General features: G+C 43.4%; 1 protein-coding gene across 10 annotated transcripts in view; it reads left to right on the top strand.

Moving 5' to 3' along the window:
• The window catches only part of ATP10B (ATPase phospholipid transporting 10B (putative)), a 396,549-nt gene that overhangs the window by 152,162 nt on the left and 226,755 nt on the right, over positions 1–17,632 (top strand). The window contains exon 2 of one of the 10 annotated variants that reach the window (XM_039485880.1): positions 705–766. The exons of the other annotated variants lie outside the window; for them this stretch is intronic. The gene's annotated coding sequence lies outside the window, so the exon portion shown is untranslated. The remainder of the gene's footprint in view (positions 1–704; positions 767–17,632) is intronic. 10 annotated transcript variants of the gene reach the window in all.

Genomic DNA, 17,632 nt, shown 5'->3' with positions numbered 1-17,632 from the left:
CATGGGAAGATGATTTGTACCAATAGGTAGGGGGCTTGTCTTCACAACAGGGGTAAGTAGACCTAAGTTATGTTACTCCAGCTAACGTGAATAACGTAGCTGGAGTTGACGTAGCTTAGGTCGACTTACCCCGGTGTCTTCACTGCGCTGTGTCCACGGAGGCACTCTCCAGTCAATTTCTCTTACTGTTCTTGGGGAGCAGAAATACCAGGGTTGACTGGAGAGCTCTCTGCAGTTGATTTAGTGGGGCTTCACTAGACCCACTATATTGACCCCTGCTGCATCGATTGCAGCAGTGTCGATCTCCCTGTAGAGCCCAGAGTCACAAACTGTTGTCTTATTCCAAAACTTTCTTCATTAGTATCATGTGTATCCCATAGATACTTTGATGTATGAAACTTGTTTTCTAAGTAAAATAAAGTAATTTAACAGTCTACCACCATACAAAATTCTTCTAAAAAACAAGAGTTGAAAATGTGCTAACTAGTTTTTTGTGTACCAAGATGTCATTACTGCCAAAACAATGAACTTGTAAAATTCACATGTTCTGTGCAGAAGCTGATAGGTCTTTCCATGCCAGAGTAATATGACAGTGGGCCCAATCCTGGACTCCTTACTCAATAAAAATTTGGACTGAGTTCTGCTTGCATAAGGTAGAGAGGATTGGGACATGAATGTGATACTGATTTCTCATTGATCCATAGATGAGGTGGGAAGGGTGAGCAAATGCTGCTCTTTGGAACTGTGAGGAAAAACTATATTCCTGGTAGGTAAATTTTGGAACCTAATAAGGTTGAAGCAATGTAGCATATGTTCCCATGGCATGTGTGGTAAAAAAACAAGTGTCTACTACAAAAATGTTGTTTATTAATTTATGGTTCCGTAAATGTATTTGGGACTATATGCCAGGTAGAGTGTGCCAAACAAAATACAGAAGTTTCTGCCTCCAAGGCATGAGGTGCAATATAAAAATGGCTTCCAGTTACTGAGCCAAACCCTTCTGCTTGGTCTGATGCCATTCCAATTTGCAACACAAAACTAGCCTGTCACAGAATATCCTCAAAAGGTCCTTTTAGAGCACTAATGCCTTGTAGAAATTTGGGAGGAATAAGCAAATATCCAAGCTGCCCCATTTGATACATCTTTTAAAGGGTAAATTATTTCTACTCAGAGTTTACCATTCTCAGACTTTCACATGTCATAGGATGATGAAATATTTTCCTGGATTTGCTACTGGATATTCTCTGCAAATGACGAGGATGTGTGGTATGCTTCAACCCCCAACTGCAGAGAGCTAGATTCAAATTGTTTCTTGCTCAGTCCTGCAAAAGGATCCCCCAAAAGCAGAGCTTTTCTTCCACCCAGAATTTAGTTGATTTCAGTCAAATGCTATTTGGGATTGAGAATATTTCATTATGGTAGGGTGACCAGACAGCAAATGTGAAAAATTGGGACGGGGTTGGGGGGTAATAGGAGCCTATTTAAGAAAAAGACCCAAAAATCGGGGCTGTCCCTATAAAATCAGGACTTCTGGTCACCCTACTTTATGGGACTGATGAAACTGTGGCAGATAGTGTAAGTACTGCCCATGCCGGACAACTTAAGCATTGGAGACTCTCACATGGCTCTGTACCTCAGTTCAAATCACTAGATACTACTGACTGAGAGTTATGGAAGTGATAGTTCCCTGTATGCTTGCATATGCTGTTAAATGTTCTGCAGTGTTCCATATCTTTCCCCCACAGTGAGATCTGAGTCTGATAGCTTGTTTCAGCGGGTATTTGCAACCGTGTGCATTGACAGCTAATACAAACATAGCTGCTGGAACTGTGGTGGCTTGAAGTGGTTTCCATCATATACAGGGTTTATAGTTTGGTTCAATGGCTCTCAGCAGCATCACTATAAAAATTATTCCTGCACGACTGAATAAAAAGATCATGTAATCAAAAGAGGAACAAATCCTATCGCTAACTTGTGGAGGCCATTTTTGTAGTAGATTTTTGTAGCTCTTTCTACGTTGTAATAGAATAATAAGAAGGAATAATAAGGCCTATTGTCCCTTTAAGCAACACAAATCTGAATTTCATCACCCAGGGTGAATTTGCCTACATTCCACATTCCCTAACTCCTACCTTTTAGGTTCAATGGAAGCTGTGAGCGTGTATCAAGATAGTACATATCTTCTTCATTTGAGAAGATCTACAGTGCTGAGAAATAAAAATCAGGTGGCACAAGTTTTCTGGTTCCACTTTTTAGTACTGCCACACATACATATACCTTTAGTATTTCCACTACAAAAGATGGTAAATATGGAATTAGATGGTAACTCACCCACTATCCATAGATTAAAGGCTTGGTACTGAAAATGCACCCTGTTACAACCCAATCATGTAGCTGGACATCTATTCTTCATGGGAGATATACCTTTGAGATGGGCTTCCAGGCCTCCTAACTTTCAATAGTGTGTGTTTGAAGCAGCCTCTGAAAACAAATGTATGACTGATGACATGCATGACATTTCACCATGGCGTGTTAGCATAAACTGTAGTTGCTAAGCAACTTTATAATAAATTCAGATTAATCAATGACAGGTTAACTTGAACGGCAGCTGGAGTGGCTCAGCACTGCTGAAAATCAGGACACTTCTGTTTAGGTGACTTGAAAACTTTGACCACTGTCTCCAGGTGAACTGGATGACTTATTACATGTTCATTATTTTCTTTAATAACTGCAGCCATATGGTTTGGGGTTTTTTGTAGTAAAATAATAAATAAATTGCATTTGGCCATAGGGTACTTGGCTGCTATGATCTACTATTTGCCAACCTTTTTGCCTTAGACTTTGGTGATATTTTTGTGTTGTTTTTTTCACACTTGCTTGCTTCAACCTGCATTGATGTGATACTTTGGATCATTTTATCCTATACCTTGCTGAGGAGTGCTAGTTGTTCCATAGGTGTGATTACTTCTTAAGTGGTGCTCCAACTCAAAACACTTTTTTGGAATATCTGCCTTTGCCCCTGCTTTGGGTTAAACACCATCACCTTGTTTTGTATCACTGTTCTCCTGTGGCAATTGGACAATAATCCTGGGAGTTCTTTGTTTCTTTGCTGTGAGACTCAGAGAAGTGTCATTTCAGTGCTGCTACACATTGGTCAGGGGAGCATGAACAGATCTTTGATTTGTACTTGATTGCCTCTAAGCCCAGTGTTGATATCACCTTTTCTGAACCCTTCTGGCCAGTTGTCTCAGTTCTCATTTACAGTTCTTTAAATTGCTGTTACTGTCACTATATTTATGCTCGTAACTTTTGAGTGTCACTCATCACAAATTGTTTCATCTTCCATTTTGCTCATGGCAAGAAATTACTTGGAAAATTGTAAGCCGTTTTTTTACCAAATTGGGTAAAGAGGTTACAACTTCTGTGTGTCCACAACAATAGATACTATGGGCAAAGTTTTAAAAGCTGCCTAAATCACAAAATTGTTGAAAGTGGCTTAGGCACCTAGCTCTTATTCATTTCAAATCTGGTCATAAGTCACTTGAAAATGGAACTTGGAGTCCTAGTAATTTAGGAACTTTTAGAAATGTTACCCCAGCTCTTGTAAATGTTTGGTTTTGTTTTTCACCCTGTGGGAAGCTGCATAAAGGCCTGATGCTGCATAACAAGACAAATTATGAGTGAGAATCTTTATAAGGAGGTGATGATGTGAACCACATAAAATATATCTGGGAGAGAGAAACAAAAAGATTCTTAAGCTGCTGAGTTACAGAGAATAAATGAAGGATAAAAGAGATGGAATATCTTTGGTTGCTTTTCTTCCTAAACACCATCTACAAATAAACTACTAATGGGAACTTTTATTCTAATATAAGTTGAGGCTATCTAAGTATTCCTATGGCATAAATGTTAAAACATTTGGAATGTTATAGTTCATGAAAGAACAACCCTATTTAAGATTTCCTCTTCTCTTACAACTTTTCTTCCTATGTCTGCCTTGTCCATCTGTCCTAGGGCCTGATCCAATTCCCAGGGATGTCAATGGAAAGGTTGCTTTTTTCTTCCGTATGGGATCAGGCCTCCACTGGGAAAAAAGTCGTTTTTTCTAGTGGTGAGAACACAAGTCTGTTTATATCTTGGTTTTATTCCTGACTCACCCTGTGGCCTTGGGCTAATGGTTTCCTCTCTCTGCCGCCCTTTACAGTCCATAAAATGGGAATATCTATAGCCACCATCCTGGGATGTTTTGATATCAGATTGCGACCCTGGGACCTGTTGGTACCAACTGGCAGAGGACACGAGGAGGATAGTGTTTTACAGGGATCCCCTGGGTCAGATATCTGCATAATAGTTCAATGAATAGTGGCATGTGAGGTCTCTACCGAGAGCCAGTAGCCCACTGGTCATCATAATCATTGTGAAATGTATGTACAGATAATATTTAAGGACTTTATATAGCTATACTAAAAATATGTTCTAAAGGTCTTGGAGTTATAGCAGGTCACCAGGAGATGACATAGCACCTGCCTTAAAGGAACATTTCCAAGGTAACAGAGACTCTTCTCTGGTCATTTGTGAACTGTATGCCTCACAATGTAGACCTATTTGCATATGAAGTCAGGGGCCAAATGAAAGATTTACAGGATGAAACAAACAGCGGGGGGCGGGGGAGGGGAGGGTGTCCTGTTTCTGAATACAGACAAATAATTGTTGTATATTGGGAGTGCTAAGAAATATGTGGGATTCTTCACTGAGGATGCAAACTGACCGTGTGTTTTATGAAAGAAGGGTCACAGAGTAAAGCGTTGAAAGGGTTTTGGGTGAGCAATACACTGTAAGACATGAGCGTATCTAGTTAATTAAGTCTAGGCTCTAGAACGCATGTTATGATTTTATTTTATATGTAACCATTTGTTTCCAAGACCTTGACTTGCTATTGCTTGAATCTCTGTGCTTTGTTAAATGAAGTTACATTTATAGTGTAAGTAAGTATATCTGTGTGCTAGGCAGAGACGTGATCTGGGGTATACTATTTGTTTGTTTTTGGAAGCAGTGAATCAGTGAATATTGCAAGAGGCTGGGTCTAACGCTGCAGGGAGAAACTTAGAGGGCTCAAGGGTTGGGGTCCGTGTGGCAATCACTAACCCGTAGAGCAGTGTTTCCCAAACTTGTTCCGCCGCTTGTTCAGGGAAAGGCCCTGGCGGGCCGGGCCGGTTTATTTACCTGCCCCATCCGCAGGTTCCATCGATCACAGCTCCCACTGGCCACGGTTTGCTGCTCCAGGCCAATGGGAGATGCTGGAAGTGGAGGCTCGGCCCTACACAAGCGGCGTCCCATGTTTGAGAAACACTGCTGTAGAGTAACAGCAAGGCCTCTGAGACCTAGAAGGGAGGGCTTGTGTTGCCCATAGTCGGCAGAGTTGCGGAGCTGGCCCACGTTTTTTTCAGACAAGGCTTCCTCATGGTGAACTGCTATGAAAGTGCTATTGTATGATAGGAAAGAGTCAGTTCAATATAACTTGACACCAGTTAGACTGTCATCAGGCACAGCAGCATGCAGAAATCAGAAAACAGATTTAAAGACTGGGATAGTCTGTCTATAACAACGATTAGCTAGTGGTTTATGCTGCATAATGCTTATGCGAGGCTAGTTATGAGTGTTAGGGCCTCCCTTGTGTCATGTAAGTAACCTCAGTACTTATGTCATAAGACTTAAACAGTGTGGGACAGTATCATTATCCCCATTTTACAGATGAGGAAACTGAAACACAGACATCAAAGTGACTTGCCCAGGAGATCTCTGGCAGAGCCCAGATTTGCTGAGTCCAATCCAGTGCCCAATTCCAATTACTCTAAAAACCTAGAGAGTTGAATAGACAATAACACCCTCTCAATAGGTTTCTTAAATCATCTGATAGAACTCTGAGTTTGGGAGAGGATATAACTGTCTATAAAATATTACAGGTTGGCTCATTAAATTGTGTGGCAAGGTTACAACTTTCTATTCATTTCCCTATGATTGTTTTCATCAGTGTTCAGTGGGGTGATTCCAGCTGTGTAATCATGCAAATGAGAGCAACATTTGGTTTAGCAGCTTTGCAGGGATAAGCTGAATCTGTTGGCTAAGACTCATGTTTTTATTTTAACTTTTGTTGTTGTAATTACTTTTCTGGAGAACTTGTGGGGAAAAAGCTGCTATATAATTGGGTTCAGGGTTGTGTTCCTGAGTACATACAATTTTAAACTTTTTATAGATTCAGTGCCCACTGAAGTCAATCTGGAAGACTTCTCTTTACTTCAATGGACCTAAAGGGCTAAATTCATTCCTGGGATTACTCCACTGCAGTCAATGTAGTTACATCAGGGATGAATTTAGTCCTGACGCATTTGACCTTCACATGTGTTCAGGGAACAGAATAACCTGTTCACTACCCTCCTTTAAACATGTAAGATTTCTTGAGCTGTAAAATGATACCCCTGTAGGCAGTTATTTCATTCTCAGTCCCTTTCCTAGCCTGCTTCTCCCTGAGTAGTTCTTGCATATTTCATAAAGTGAATAATAACCACTCAAACTCAAATGATGATGTATTTATCTCACATTATGCCCTTAAAATACAGACAGCCCCTCTTAATATTTCTTTAAATTACTTGATGGTTGTGTACAGCTGACACATTATTACATGGATGAATGCTTTCTTCTAACTTATTTTGGTGCCTACATTTATATCAATGTTTGTTACAGAAATAGTCAGGACCCTTTCACCGTGAAGGCTTTGTGGAAAGCAACTCAGTATAGTGAGAGAGAACCTATTTGTTTGCATTTTAGACAATGGCACCAGCAAACTGGAACTTTTCTTTCCTTATGCACATGGCATATAGATACATGACTACTGAAGCAACATAGAAAATGTGTGGTGCCAGACTGAAGCATTGACAAGTGAAACGTTGTGCTTTTATCAAGTGACTGGGTGTGTGCTTCTAAGACACACCTATAGGTAAGCAGGAAATGAAGTTTTTGTATCCATTCAATCCTTGACCTCTGCTCAAGCTGCCAAAAGTTATGATAAAGGGTTTTAAGAGTCTGTACGGGGCTGAAGCACTCTTGTATCTTTAACCCAACAGAACTGTTTCCAGAGGGTTCTTCTGCTAGTGCAACTTCCAAATTAAAAGAGCAAAGGAAAATGAGAAGATAACTAGCAAAGTTTAAGGAGAGACATCCAAACATATTGCAGTGAACACTTAATCTTGTAAAAGCACTTCCTGCTTCTGAGAGATTAGACTGGAGATTTTGAGTCCTGTAGATATGTAGCATGAAGTATTTTCCCCTTTTGTTCTCCTGAAACCTGTTTAGTGATAGTGAAAAAGGTTAAGATGAAAGAGGTGCATTTTACAATCAGTATTTGCTTTGAATATATAGATCAGTGTTTGAATATTTTCTTTTCCTGAAATGTAGCCAGGGCCTTCAAGGTGCTTAAACACAAGCATTATTAACAGATTCAGGGTGCTGGATTCTAAATCTGTGTGATGTGCACCTCCTACAAACCAAGTACACTGGACAAGTGAATTGCCTAAAATAATACTGGTCAGTTAAAAAGCCATGAATGGAACCCAGTGTGCTGAACTCTTTTGCAAAATATTATTTAACTATATTATGATAGTGCTTAGCTGCCCCTTTATGTTAGGCACTATACAGACACACAGTAAGACAGTCTGTGCCCCAAAGAGCTTACAGTCTAAGCAAACTGGATAGACAAAAGATAGGAGGGGAAATAGAGGTGCAGCATTTTGAAGTGATTTGCTGAATATTCCTCAGCAGCTCAGTGGCAGAAGTGGGAATGGAACCTTCCAAGTCTCAGTCCAGCCCCCTATTTGCCAGACTATATTGTCTGTCATCAGAAAGATGTGTCAGATTGTGGGAGCTAAAATATATTGAAAAGTCTTCCAAAGAGGACTGTAGTTAAAGAGGAGGCTGGGAATCTGGATTAGAGGGTTCTATCCAAAGCACTTTTCCCAAGTGAATTAACTTCTCTATTAACTCAGCTATCCTTCTATAAAATAATTTTTTCAACCCATAGCTGTTTTAGGAGAACTATTTTTAAGCATCATGAGCTCAGTGTGAATTTACACAGTTCCTTCTACACACAGCATTCAGATACTAAACAAAATACTTTATTCTCTCTATATAAAATTCCTTGTATCCAAAGTTTTCAACATGAAGCCTAGAATATTTTTTCCTATTTCATATTGGTGTGGAAATAATCCTTGCTTTTAGAAAGAAGAGGGCTGTATTTGGTGTTGTCAATTATGTGTTTTTAAGAGGATAGAATAAAGGTAAAGCTCATCAGTGTAGGAGACAACTTTCTTGGGGACTGAGACTGTGGACCTAAGGAACACAAACTTCACCACCTTCTACTCCCAGTGCACGCTATATTACTTGTATTTTCTAACATAAATACATAGCAATAGGTATATTTATACACCCATCTACCCCCAAAAGACCCCTACCAAAACAAGACACTCCATTGCACATGCTTCTCCCCTGAGCAAAAGATGAAAAGACCAAACAACATATGGCATGTTAGTCATGTTGCCGAATGCGCTGCAGGAAGGTGCTCAAACACTCGGGTGATGACCGCTGTACCAGAACCTCAATATAATTGAGAACTAATATGGAAGTGAGGTGAATACTGGAGACAGAAGCAGAAATGGAGCTGAATTTTATACAGTGTGGTCACTGTGCTTTTTTGGTTTTCTCATAAAAAGTCAGTGTGAAGTAGCATTCTCTGCTTTCTGCATCTGTTGTTGTAAAACCATTGGATGGGACATCTCATTTGCCCTCTGTATCTTCAGACAAAAATTAATTGTATGTCAAACCATATTTTGTGGTGGTGTTCAGACAAAATTATTCTTTGGATTTCTTTCTTTCTCTTCCTCCTACCCTTTGGCAGCATTGGCAAGCCTTCTGTGAAGGTGGTAAGCTCTAAAGACCTAATTCCTCCTCATCTATGCAAGTGTGAAAATCAGGAGTAATTTGCAGGGAGTCAGTGTAGTTACACAATTGCTACGTGGAGTGTAAGCAGGAACAGACTAAGGCCAGCGTTTTGTACAATATTTAGGTAATGACTTATACCAACTTACTGACAAACACCTGTATTTGTAGTGATCTCCATCTTTCTTATTAAAGCATATTTGCCTATATGAATTGGAAAACTGTGCAAACAAAAAGTGAAACGTTGTTATGAAGTTATTTAGTGAGTTTCAAAATTACTGGACCAAATGCAAAGAAATTCTAAGCTGGTATATTTACATCTTTTCTTGGGGCCCTTAGTTTATAAATTACATTGGTAAGTGAGCATGAATTTAAGTTCATGTGCATCTTCAGTCTCTCTACTAGAACACCAGATTGAGCATTCAGAGACTTGACTTCTATTCCTTTCTGTCACTAGCTTGCTGTGTGGACCATGGGCAAGCCATTTCCACTCTGTGTGTCTGTTTTCCTTACTATCCTTTACCATTTTATCTGTTTAGACTGCAAACCCTTTAGGGCAGGGACTTTCTCTATGTGTTTGTACTGTGCCTTGCCTAGTGCAGCCCCAACTTCAATTTTGGCCTTTAGGCGACAAAGTAATACAAATAATCTCTGATTTTGGCTGCCTGAATCTGCGTCCCTAAACTGATACATTTTGCATGCCAAGGAACTTGAAGAAGCTGTAAACTAAAGAAAGGACTGGTCTGTTTTTATTTGCTTCCTGCTGTTGGTTACTTTTTGCCCTATGCTCTTCTACTACAGCCCTGGGCATACCAGTCACACCATTGTAGAGTCTATGGACTCAGGCCAAATTCAGATGAAAGAGGGAGATTGTTAGATGTTGGTAAACCGATGGTAATTTACATAAGAACATAATGGCCGTACTGGGTCAGACCAAAGGTCCACCTAGCCCAGTATCTGTCTACCGACAGTGGCCAATGCCAAGTGCCCCAGAGGGAGTGAACCTAACAGGCAATGATCAAGTGATCTCTCTCCTGCCATCCATCTCCATCCTCTGACGAACAGAGGCTAGGGACACCATTCTTACCCATCCTGGCTAATAGCCATTTATGGACTAAGGCCTGGTCCACACTAGGACTTTAATTAGAATTTAGCAGCGTTAATTTGAATTAACCATGCACCCGTCCACACCAGGAAGCCATTTAATTCGACATAGAGGGCTCTTTAGTTCGAATTCTGTACTCCTCCTCGACGAGGGGAGTAGCGCTAAATTCGACATGGCCATGTCGAATTAGGCTAGGTGTGGATGCAAATCGACCTTAGTAGCTCCGGGAGCTATCCCACAGTGCACCACTCTGTTGACGCTCTGGACAGCAGTCCGAGCTTGGATGCTCTGACCAGCCACACAGGAAAAGCCCCATGGAAATTTGAATTCCTTTTCCTGTCTGGCCAGTTTGAATCTCATTTCCTATGTGGACGTCGTGGCGAGCTCAGCAGCACTGGCAGCGATGCAGAGCTCTCCAGAAGAGGTGTCCATGCAATCTCAGACTAGAAAGAGGGCCCCAGCATGGACTGACCAGGAAGTCTTGGATCTGACCGCTGTGTGGGGCGAGGAGTCTGTGCTTTCGGAGCTGCGCTCCAACAAACAGAATGCAAAGACCTACGAGAAGGTCTCCAAAGCCATGGCACTCAGAGGATACAGCCGGGATACAACACAGTGCCGCGTGAAAATCAAGGAGCTGAGACAAGGCTACCAAAAACTCAGAGCGGCAAACGGACGCTCCGGAGCCCAGCCCCAGACATGCCGGTTCTACGAGGCACTGCATGCCATTCCCGGTGGGTCTGCCACCACTGCCCCACCAGTGTGCGTGGACTCTGAGGATGGGATACTGTCGACGGACTGTTCCTCGGAGATGTTCGCGGATGGGGAAGATGAGGAGGACGAGGCAGTCGACAGCACTTACAACGCTGATTTCCCCGACAGCCAGGATCTCTTCATCACCCTCACTGAGATCCCCTACCAACCCTCCCCAGCCGTTACCCCGGACCCTGAATCAGGGGAAGGATCAGTCGATAAGTGCTTTAAACATGCAAACATTTTTTCTAACAGAACAGGAATATTAACTATGCGAAAAGAAGGTCAATATATATGGGGATGGAACAGAAATCCTCTTGGGAGATTTCCGAGAAGCTCTCCTGCAGGTAATCGAAAAGCCTCCGCATGAGGTTCCTGGGGAGAGCTGCCTTATTGGGTGCTCCGTGGTAGCACACTTTTCCGCGCCAGGCTATCATCAGGTACTCTGGGAGCATTGCCTCCACGAGCATGGCCGCATAGGCCCCTGGTTTGTGCTGGCTTTCACGCAGCATGCGCTCTCTATCTGCCTCAGTGACCCTCCTCAGGGTGATCTCGCTCGGAGACTCCTGCATTTAATTACAGTAATTTGTGTACTATTAGTATTGGGAGTGCTTCACTGTTCCTTTGCATAACAATGAGCATCACTTTACAGCCACGTGGTGGAGGCTGCAGAGTGGCATTATACAGGGAACAGACGCGAGGGGGTGCAACAGGGGCAGAGTTTATGCTTTCAGAATTGCCTGTAGCAAGAGGACAGTGGTATACATTGACTTTTAAGCAGCCAAAAGTTTTTGGCTTACCATTCCTGGCTGCTCCATGGATTCTGCTGTCCCGCCCCGCTTGTCTGGTCTGCAGTGCAATCCCCCAGGCAATGAAAGCGAATTCTGAAAATTCGAACTTTCCCTGAGTGAGTGCTGTGCATGGTCTTGTTCACAGAGACTGACTAGACTATGTTTCCTTTTTGCGGAAATGTATCTTTATAAGGAAGTCAATCCCTTTTTCCCATCACACAGCTGCACCTGTATCCCAACCTGCTCCAGCATGCCCCTCAGAGAGGCTGGCGCAGATTAGGTGGCGCAAGAAAAAGACATGGGACGAGATGTTCGCAGAACTTATGGGCTGCTCCCGAGCCGAGGCGGCCCAGCAGAGCCAGTGGAGGGAGAACCTCTCTCAGCAGCAGCGCTCACACAGCGAACGGGAGGACAGATGGCGTCTGGAGGACCAGCAGGCTGCTTGGACTAATGAGGGAGCAAACGGACACGCTCAGGCGCCTTGTGGATGTTCTGCAGGACTGCAGGCAGGAGGACAGAGCCCCCCTGCAGTGTATCTGCAACCGCCCTCCCCCGCCACAAAGTCCCATACCCTCCTCACCCAAAATAACAAGAAGGAGGTGCGCCAGGGGCCATGAAAACTGTCACTCCACCCCAGTAGAGTGCTCAAGTACCAAAAAGCTCTCATTCGCTAAATTTTGAGAAGTCTTTCCCTTCCTGGATCACCCAAGCCCAAATCCCAGTTTCGTTCCCTCACTGTGTAGTTGATTATTAAAAATAGTTTGCTGTTCATTACTGTTTCCATCATGTTTCTTTACAGAAGACTTTGTGTGAAGGGGGGGGAGGGGTTTGGTAATTGCATAGGACGGTCACCATTACCTGGATACATACACGGGGGCAGGATCTACAGCAGGTCACACACACATAGTGCAGTCACTAGGCACCCTGGTCAGTCTGGGAGGTGTTTTTCATGTTCTGTGCATAGGCGGCAGGTGCCCTGCTCCAGCTATATTTGGAGCTGGGTCTCTCCCCCGCTCCTGCCTGGATCGGGGCCTGGCCCCCAGGGGTCTCCCCCCAAGCCCGCCGCGCTCCGTACCTGCCTGACAGTAGAGCGGCTCCCCGCAGAAATGCTGTCTGGTGCCCCAGGGTCCTAGTGCCTGCCATACAAAAATGGCAAGGCAGGCTGCCCTTACCCTGCCCTTCCACCATAGCCCTGAGCCTCTCCAATGCCCCAAACCCTCAGCCCCAGCCAGAGCCCTCCTCCCCCGACACCTCCGCCCCCGTCCCCCACACCCCTCACCCCTTCCTATGCCCCCCCCACCCCCGAGCCTGCACCCCACACCCCATCCATCACACCCACCTGTAAACGTCCTGCCCCCAGTCCTCCCCCGCCACAAGGCCACATAGCCCCCGGACACAGAGTCCCGAAAAGGAGGGATGGCAGTCTCCGTTGAAACAACCAGTCTGGCAGTGCAGACCGCTCTAGGGGCAGGACCCTGTCATTCCTAGAGTGTAGAAGCGGTCTGTACATCACTGCACACCCTACCCACCACAGTCTGCGTCCCTGTTTCAACCCTTTAACGCGAATTCATTAGTAAAGAAAACGTTGCTAATTAAAAATATTCCATTAACTTTATTTTTAAACGTGTGTTGGAAGGGGGGAAATGTGGTGAACGGGGTATGTCACCGCAGAAGAAAGTCAACAGTAACTGAAGCAGGGACAGGTTCAGCTTCTCTGTAAAGAAACTGAACAGTCACAGGTTACCCCGCTCGCTGAGGAACCTAGCTTTCAAAGCCTCCCGGATGCACAGCGCTTCCCGCTGGGCTCTTCTAATTGCACGGGTGTCTGGCTGAGCGTAATCAGCAGCCAGGCGATTTGCCTCAACCTCCCATCCCGCCATAAAGGTCTCCCCCTTGCTCTCACAGAGATTGTGGAGCACACAGCAAGCAGCAATAACAATGGGGATATTACTTTCGCTGAGATCCGAGCGAGTCAGTAAGCTTCGCCATCTCCCCTTGAGACGTCCAAAAGCACACTCCACCACCATTCTGCACTTGCTCAGCCGGTAGTTGAAGAGCTCCTTGTCACTGTCCAAGGCGCCTGTATAGGGCTTCATGAGCCAGGGCATTAGCGGGTAGGCTGGATCCCCGAAGATCACTATAGGCATCTCCACATCCCCAACACTTATTTTGTGGTCCGGGAAGAAACTACCTTCCTGCAGGCGTCTAAACAGACCAGAATTCCTCAAAACACATGTGTCATGAACCTTGCCCGGCCACCCGACGTTGATGTTAGTAAAACGTCCCCTATGGTCCACCACTGCTTGCAGCACCATTGAAAAGTAGCCCTTTCGGTTAATATACTGGCTGGCCTGGTGGGCCGGTCCCAGGATAGGGATGTGAGTCCCATCTATAGCCCCACCGCAGTTTGGGAATCCCATTGCGGCGAAGCCATCTATGATGACCTGGACGTTTCCCAGGGTCACTACCTTTGAGAGCAGTAGCTCAACGATTGTGTTGGCTACTTGCATCACAGCAACCCCCACGGTAGATTTGCCCACGCCAAAGTGGTTCACTACTGACCGGTAGCTGTCTGGTGTTGAAAGTTTCCAGAGGGCTATGACCACTCGCTTCTGCACAGTCAGGGCTGCTCGCATCCGGGTGTCCTTGCACTTCAGGGCAGGGGACAGCAAGTCACAGAGTTCAAGGAAAGTGCCCTTACGCATCCTGAAGTTTTGCAGCCACTGTGATTCATCCCAGACCTGCAGCACTATGCGGTCCCACCAGTCCGTGCTTGTTTCCCGGGCCCAGAATCGCTGTCCCATAGCATGAACATGACCCATTGCCACCATGATCTCCACAGCGCGGCGTACCGTGCTTTCTGAGAGGTCTGTGCCACTCTGAGACTTCATGTCCTCACCGCGCTGCCGGAGCCTCCTCGCCCGATTTCACAGCATCTGACTGTTGAAGAGGTGGACGATAAGGTGCGAGGAGTTGACAACGGCCATAAGTGCAGCGATGATCGCAGCGGGCTCCATGATCGCAGTGGAGTGCTGTGGTGTCCGCGCTGTCACTAACAGGAAAAGTGCGCGAACTGATTTCCCGCCGGCGGGAGTGACGGTTGAATGCTGACAGTTACCCAAGACCACCCTCGACACAGTTTTCCCCCCAGCATGCATTGGGGGGAAATCCCAGAATTCCAATGGGCAGCGGGGAGTGCGGGAACTGTGGGATATCTTTCCACAGTGCACCGCTTCCGATTTCAACGCTTGCCCCATTAGTGTGGACTCACAAAGTCGAATTAGTGTCCTTACTGTGGACACACAAATTCGACTTTGTAAGGTCGATTCTACAAATTCGACTTAAGTTGATTCGAACTACTCTTGTAGTGTAGACATACCCTTAGCCACCATGAATTTATCCGGTTCCCTTTTAAACATTTTAAACATTGTTATAGTCCTAAATACTGTAAATCTGTTTAGAGGATTTTTTTTAAATTGGTGCAATACATTCACTGATGAGACGTGAAGGTGAAAATTACATCAGGGTAAACTTTCTAGACTGAATTATGTTCTCTTCTAAATTTGGCCCCTTAGCATCATTTTCGTTATCAGAACTAATTCCATTAATCTTAAAATGGGTTTGTAGCATGTTGCTGAGCCTTTAAAATGGCAGTGTGTTCAACTGAAGAAAACAAACAAACAAATCCCCAAACTTGCTGCTAGAGCTGGTCAAAATTTGGTGGAAAAATGTGGACAAGTTTGAGATGAAATTTTCCTAACCATTTCCCCTTGTTTGTTAAAAATCTAGACCTGCTAGTCATATTAAAAAATCTCCAGAAAATATCTAAATCCGCCCAGTATTTCCAGTTGTGATTTTTGTTGTTTATTAATCTAATTGGGACACTAAAATGACCCCCACCCCATATTTTAAAAACACTGGGATGTGCTTCTTCTGTCACTTTGGCTTTTGGTGTATGTAAATAAAAGTGCATTGTTAGTTTGAAGTAATGGCTCGTTGGTTGGTTGTTTAATCCCTTTTTAGGCTAGAAATGATTTTCACCCTACTAATTTGGTTCTGTCCTATTAACAGACGTTCTTTCTCTGCCGTGTTTGGCAGACTGCTGAAATTAGCCTGGCTATTTTCTGTTGAACAACAGCCATATCTTCAAGTTGTCAAACGCCTGGTCTTGCCAAAATGTTTTTGTATCTGCCCTAGTTTCATCTCATTGATAATGTCAGCACAGCTCTGAGAAGTGTTTGTTACTTAACTGCAGCTTTCAGACCAGGAGGGTTAGGTACACAATGTGTCATTTGTAACAGCCTGTTAAAATATAGGCTATCGTTTCTTTTGATTTAAAAAAAAAATCTTGTTGATGGAGGCATAGATTAAAAAGATTGAAAGGCAGGAAAGAAGTGGAAGGCTTCCCTCATCAGATCAAATCAAATTGGAGGAAAATTATATTTAGTCTAGTGACTTTAGGATAGGATATGGTTTGAATCTAGAATATAATGTTGGTGTATACTCAGAATCTAAGCCCTGATTCAGCATTTAAGGAAGTCTGTAACTTGAAGCATGGGAGTAATGATCCCATCCTTATTCAGCAAATCATTGAAGTGAATATTTAGTCCTTTGAAAATCGATGTGTAAGCTTTTGCTTAAGTGCATTGCTGACCCAGGGTCCTAATCAGTACTAAGAGGGAGTGAAAAGTCATTACAGTCTTAGTTGTTCAGCAGCTTCTGTAAGAGATGGTGGTGGTCATAGTCTGGTTCCTAGTAGAGAGTTGTTGTCACCATCAGAACTGGTGCTAATTCCTATTCTTGTTGGCAGTCTCAGTAGATACTGGAGCACAGAGTGGAACACTTCCTTATCCACCGCAAGGCGGATGATTCAGGGCTGAGGCATGCTGGTAGGGTGTGATGTGGGGAAGCTTACTGAGCTGCTGTGCATGCTAGACCAGTTCTGTAGATCAGTAGAAAACTTCAGTCTCCCTTGTTGTAAATTTGAGACCTTTATTAAGTGCAAAGATATATTTCAGTATGAATGTATGGGATTAACACTAATGAATCATCAGTTAGCAGCCCACTTTCAGTATCTGTAATGGATGTCCTCAACTTCTCTATGGAGCTTGCTGACTACACTGGATGGAAAATTGCTTTCCATCCCCATGAGGATTTTGAAATTTTTTCTTGTCCCAAATTGGGATGAAGAAAATATTTTGCAAACTAATAAAGCCCCTTTCATTTGGGCAACTGAATTTTTTTTTCAATTTTTACACCCTTCCTCCCCATCCAACCACCACCACTTTAACTTATATTTTAACAAAAAGTTAAAGAAAGTTAATTTTTTAAACAAAACGTAATTTTGATAAAAAAAATAATTTTGAAAATGTCAAACTGTGACACTTCAAAACTTTTTCAAGTTGGGAAATTTGTCAAAAGTGACTCTTTCCCTCAAACAGTTTTGGTTTTGACAAATTGGCATTTTGAGGTGGGAGGGGGCGGGAAACAAAAGTTTAACTGAAAAATTCCTGACCAGTTGCACTAGCAAGAACCTTAAATCCTGTTCACTGTTATATCTATATGCATAAATTCATAACTTGTTTTGTTTGTTATAACTCTGCCATTGTTCCATGTATTTTATGTTTTGTTATAATATTGCTATCTATTAGTCTTCTTTTTAAATGTTATCATTCACTTAACTAACAAATTTTGGTTTGTAATGAGGGGAGAACTATTTCTTTGTGAATTACGGAATACAAAATTTCTCCTTCTGGACAGAAATGACTAGCTCTGAGATCCAGAGCACACGGAAATCTGGTCTAGGTTCTGGAGCTCATGGGGTCATTGTGCATCATACTGTTTCCAATCTAACACGAGAGTGGGAGACTCCTGTGCGTTACTGCAGGCATGTGTTAGACACAATGATAAAGTCTTCCTGCTGTGTAGTTTTTAATATGCTGATATGGCAGACAAGTTTTAATGAGTATTCTGGTAATTAATTCAGACTAATCTGTTG

Source organism: Mauremys reevesii, linkage group 8 (genome assembly GCF_016161935.1).
Source record: "Mauremys reevesii isolate NIE-2019 linkage group 8, ASM1616193v1, whole genome shotgun sequence".
Classification (NCBI taxonomy): domain Eukaryota; kingdom Metazoa; phylum Chordata; order Testudines; family Geoemydidae; genus Mauremys; species Mauremys reevesii.
This window is presented reverse-complemented; position numbering and strand designations above follow the sequence as displayed.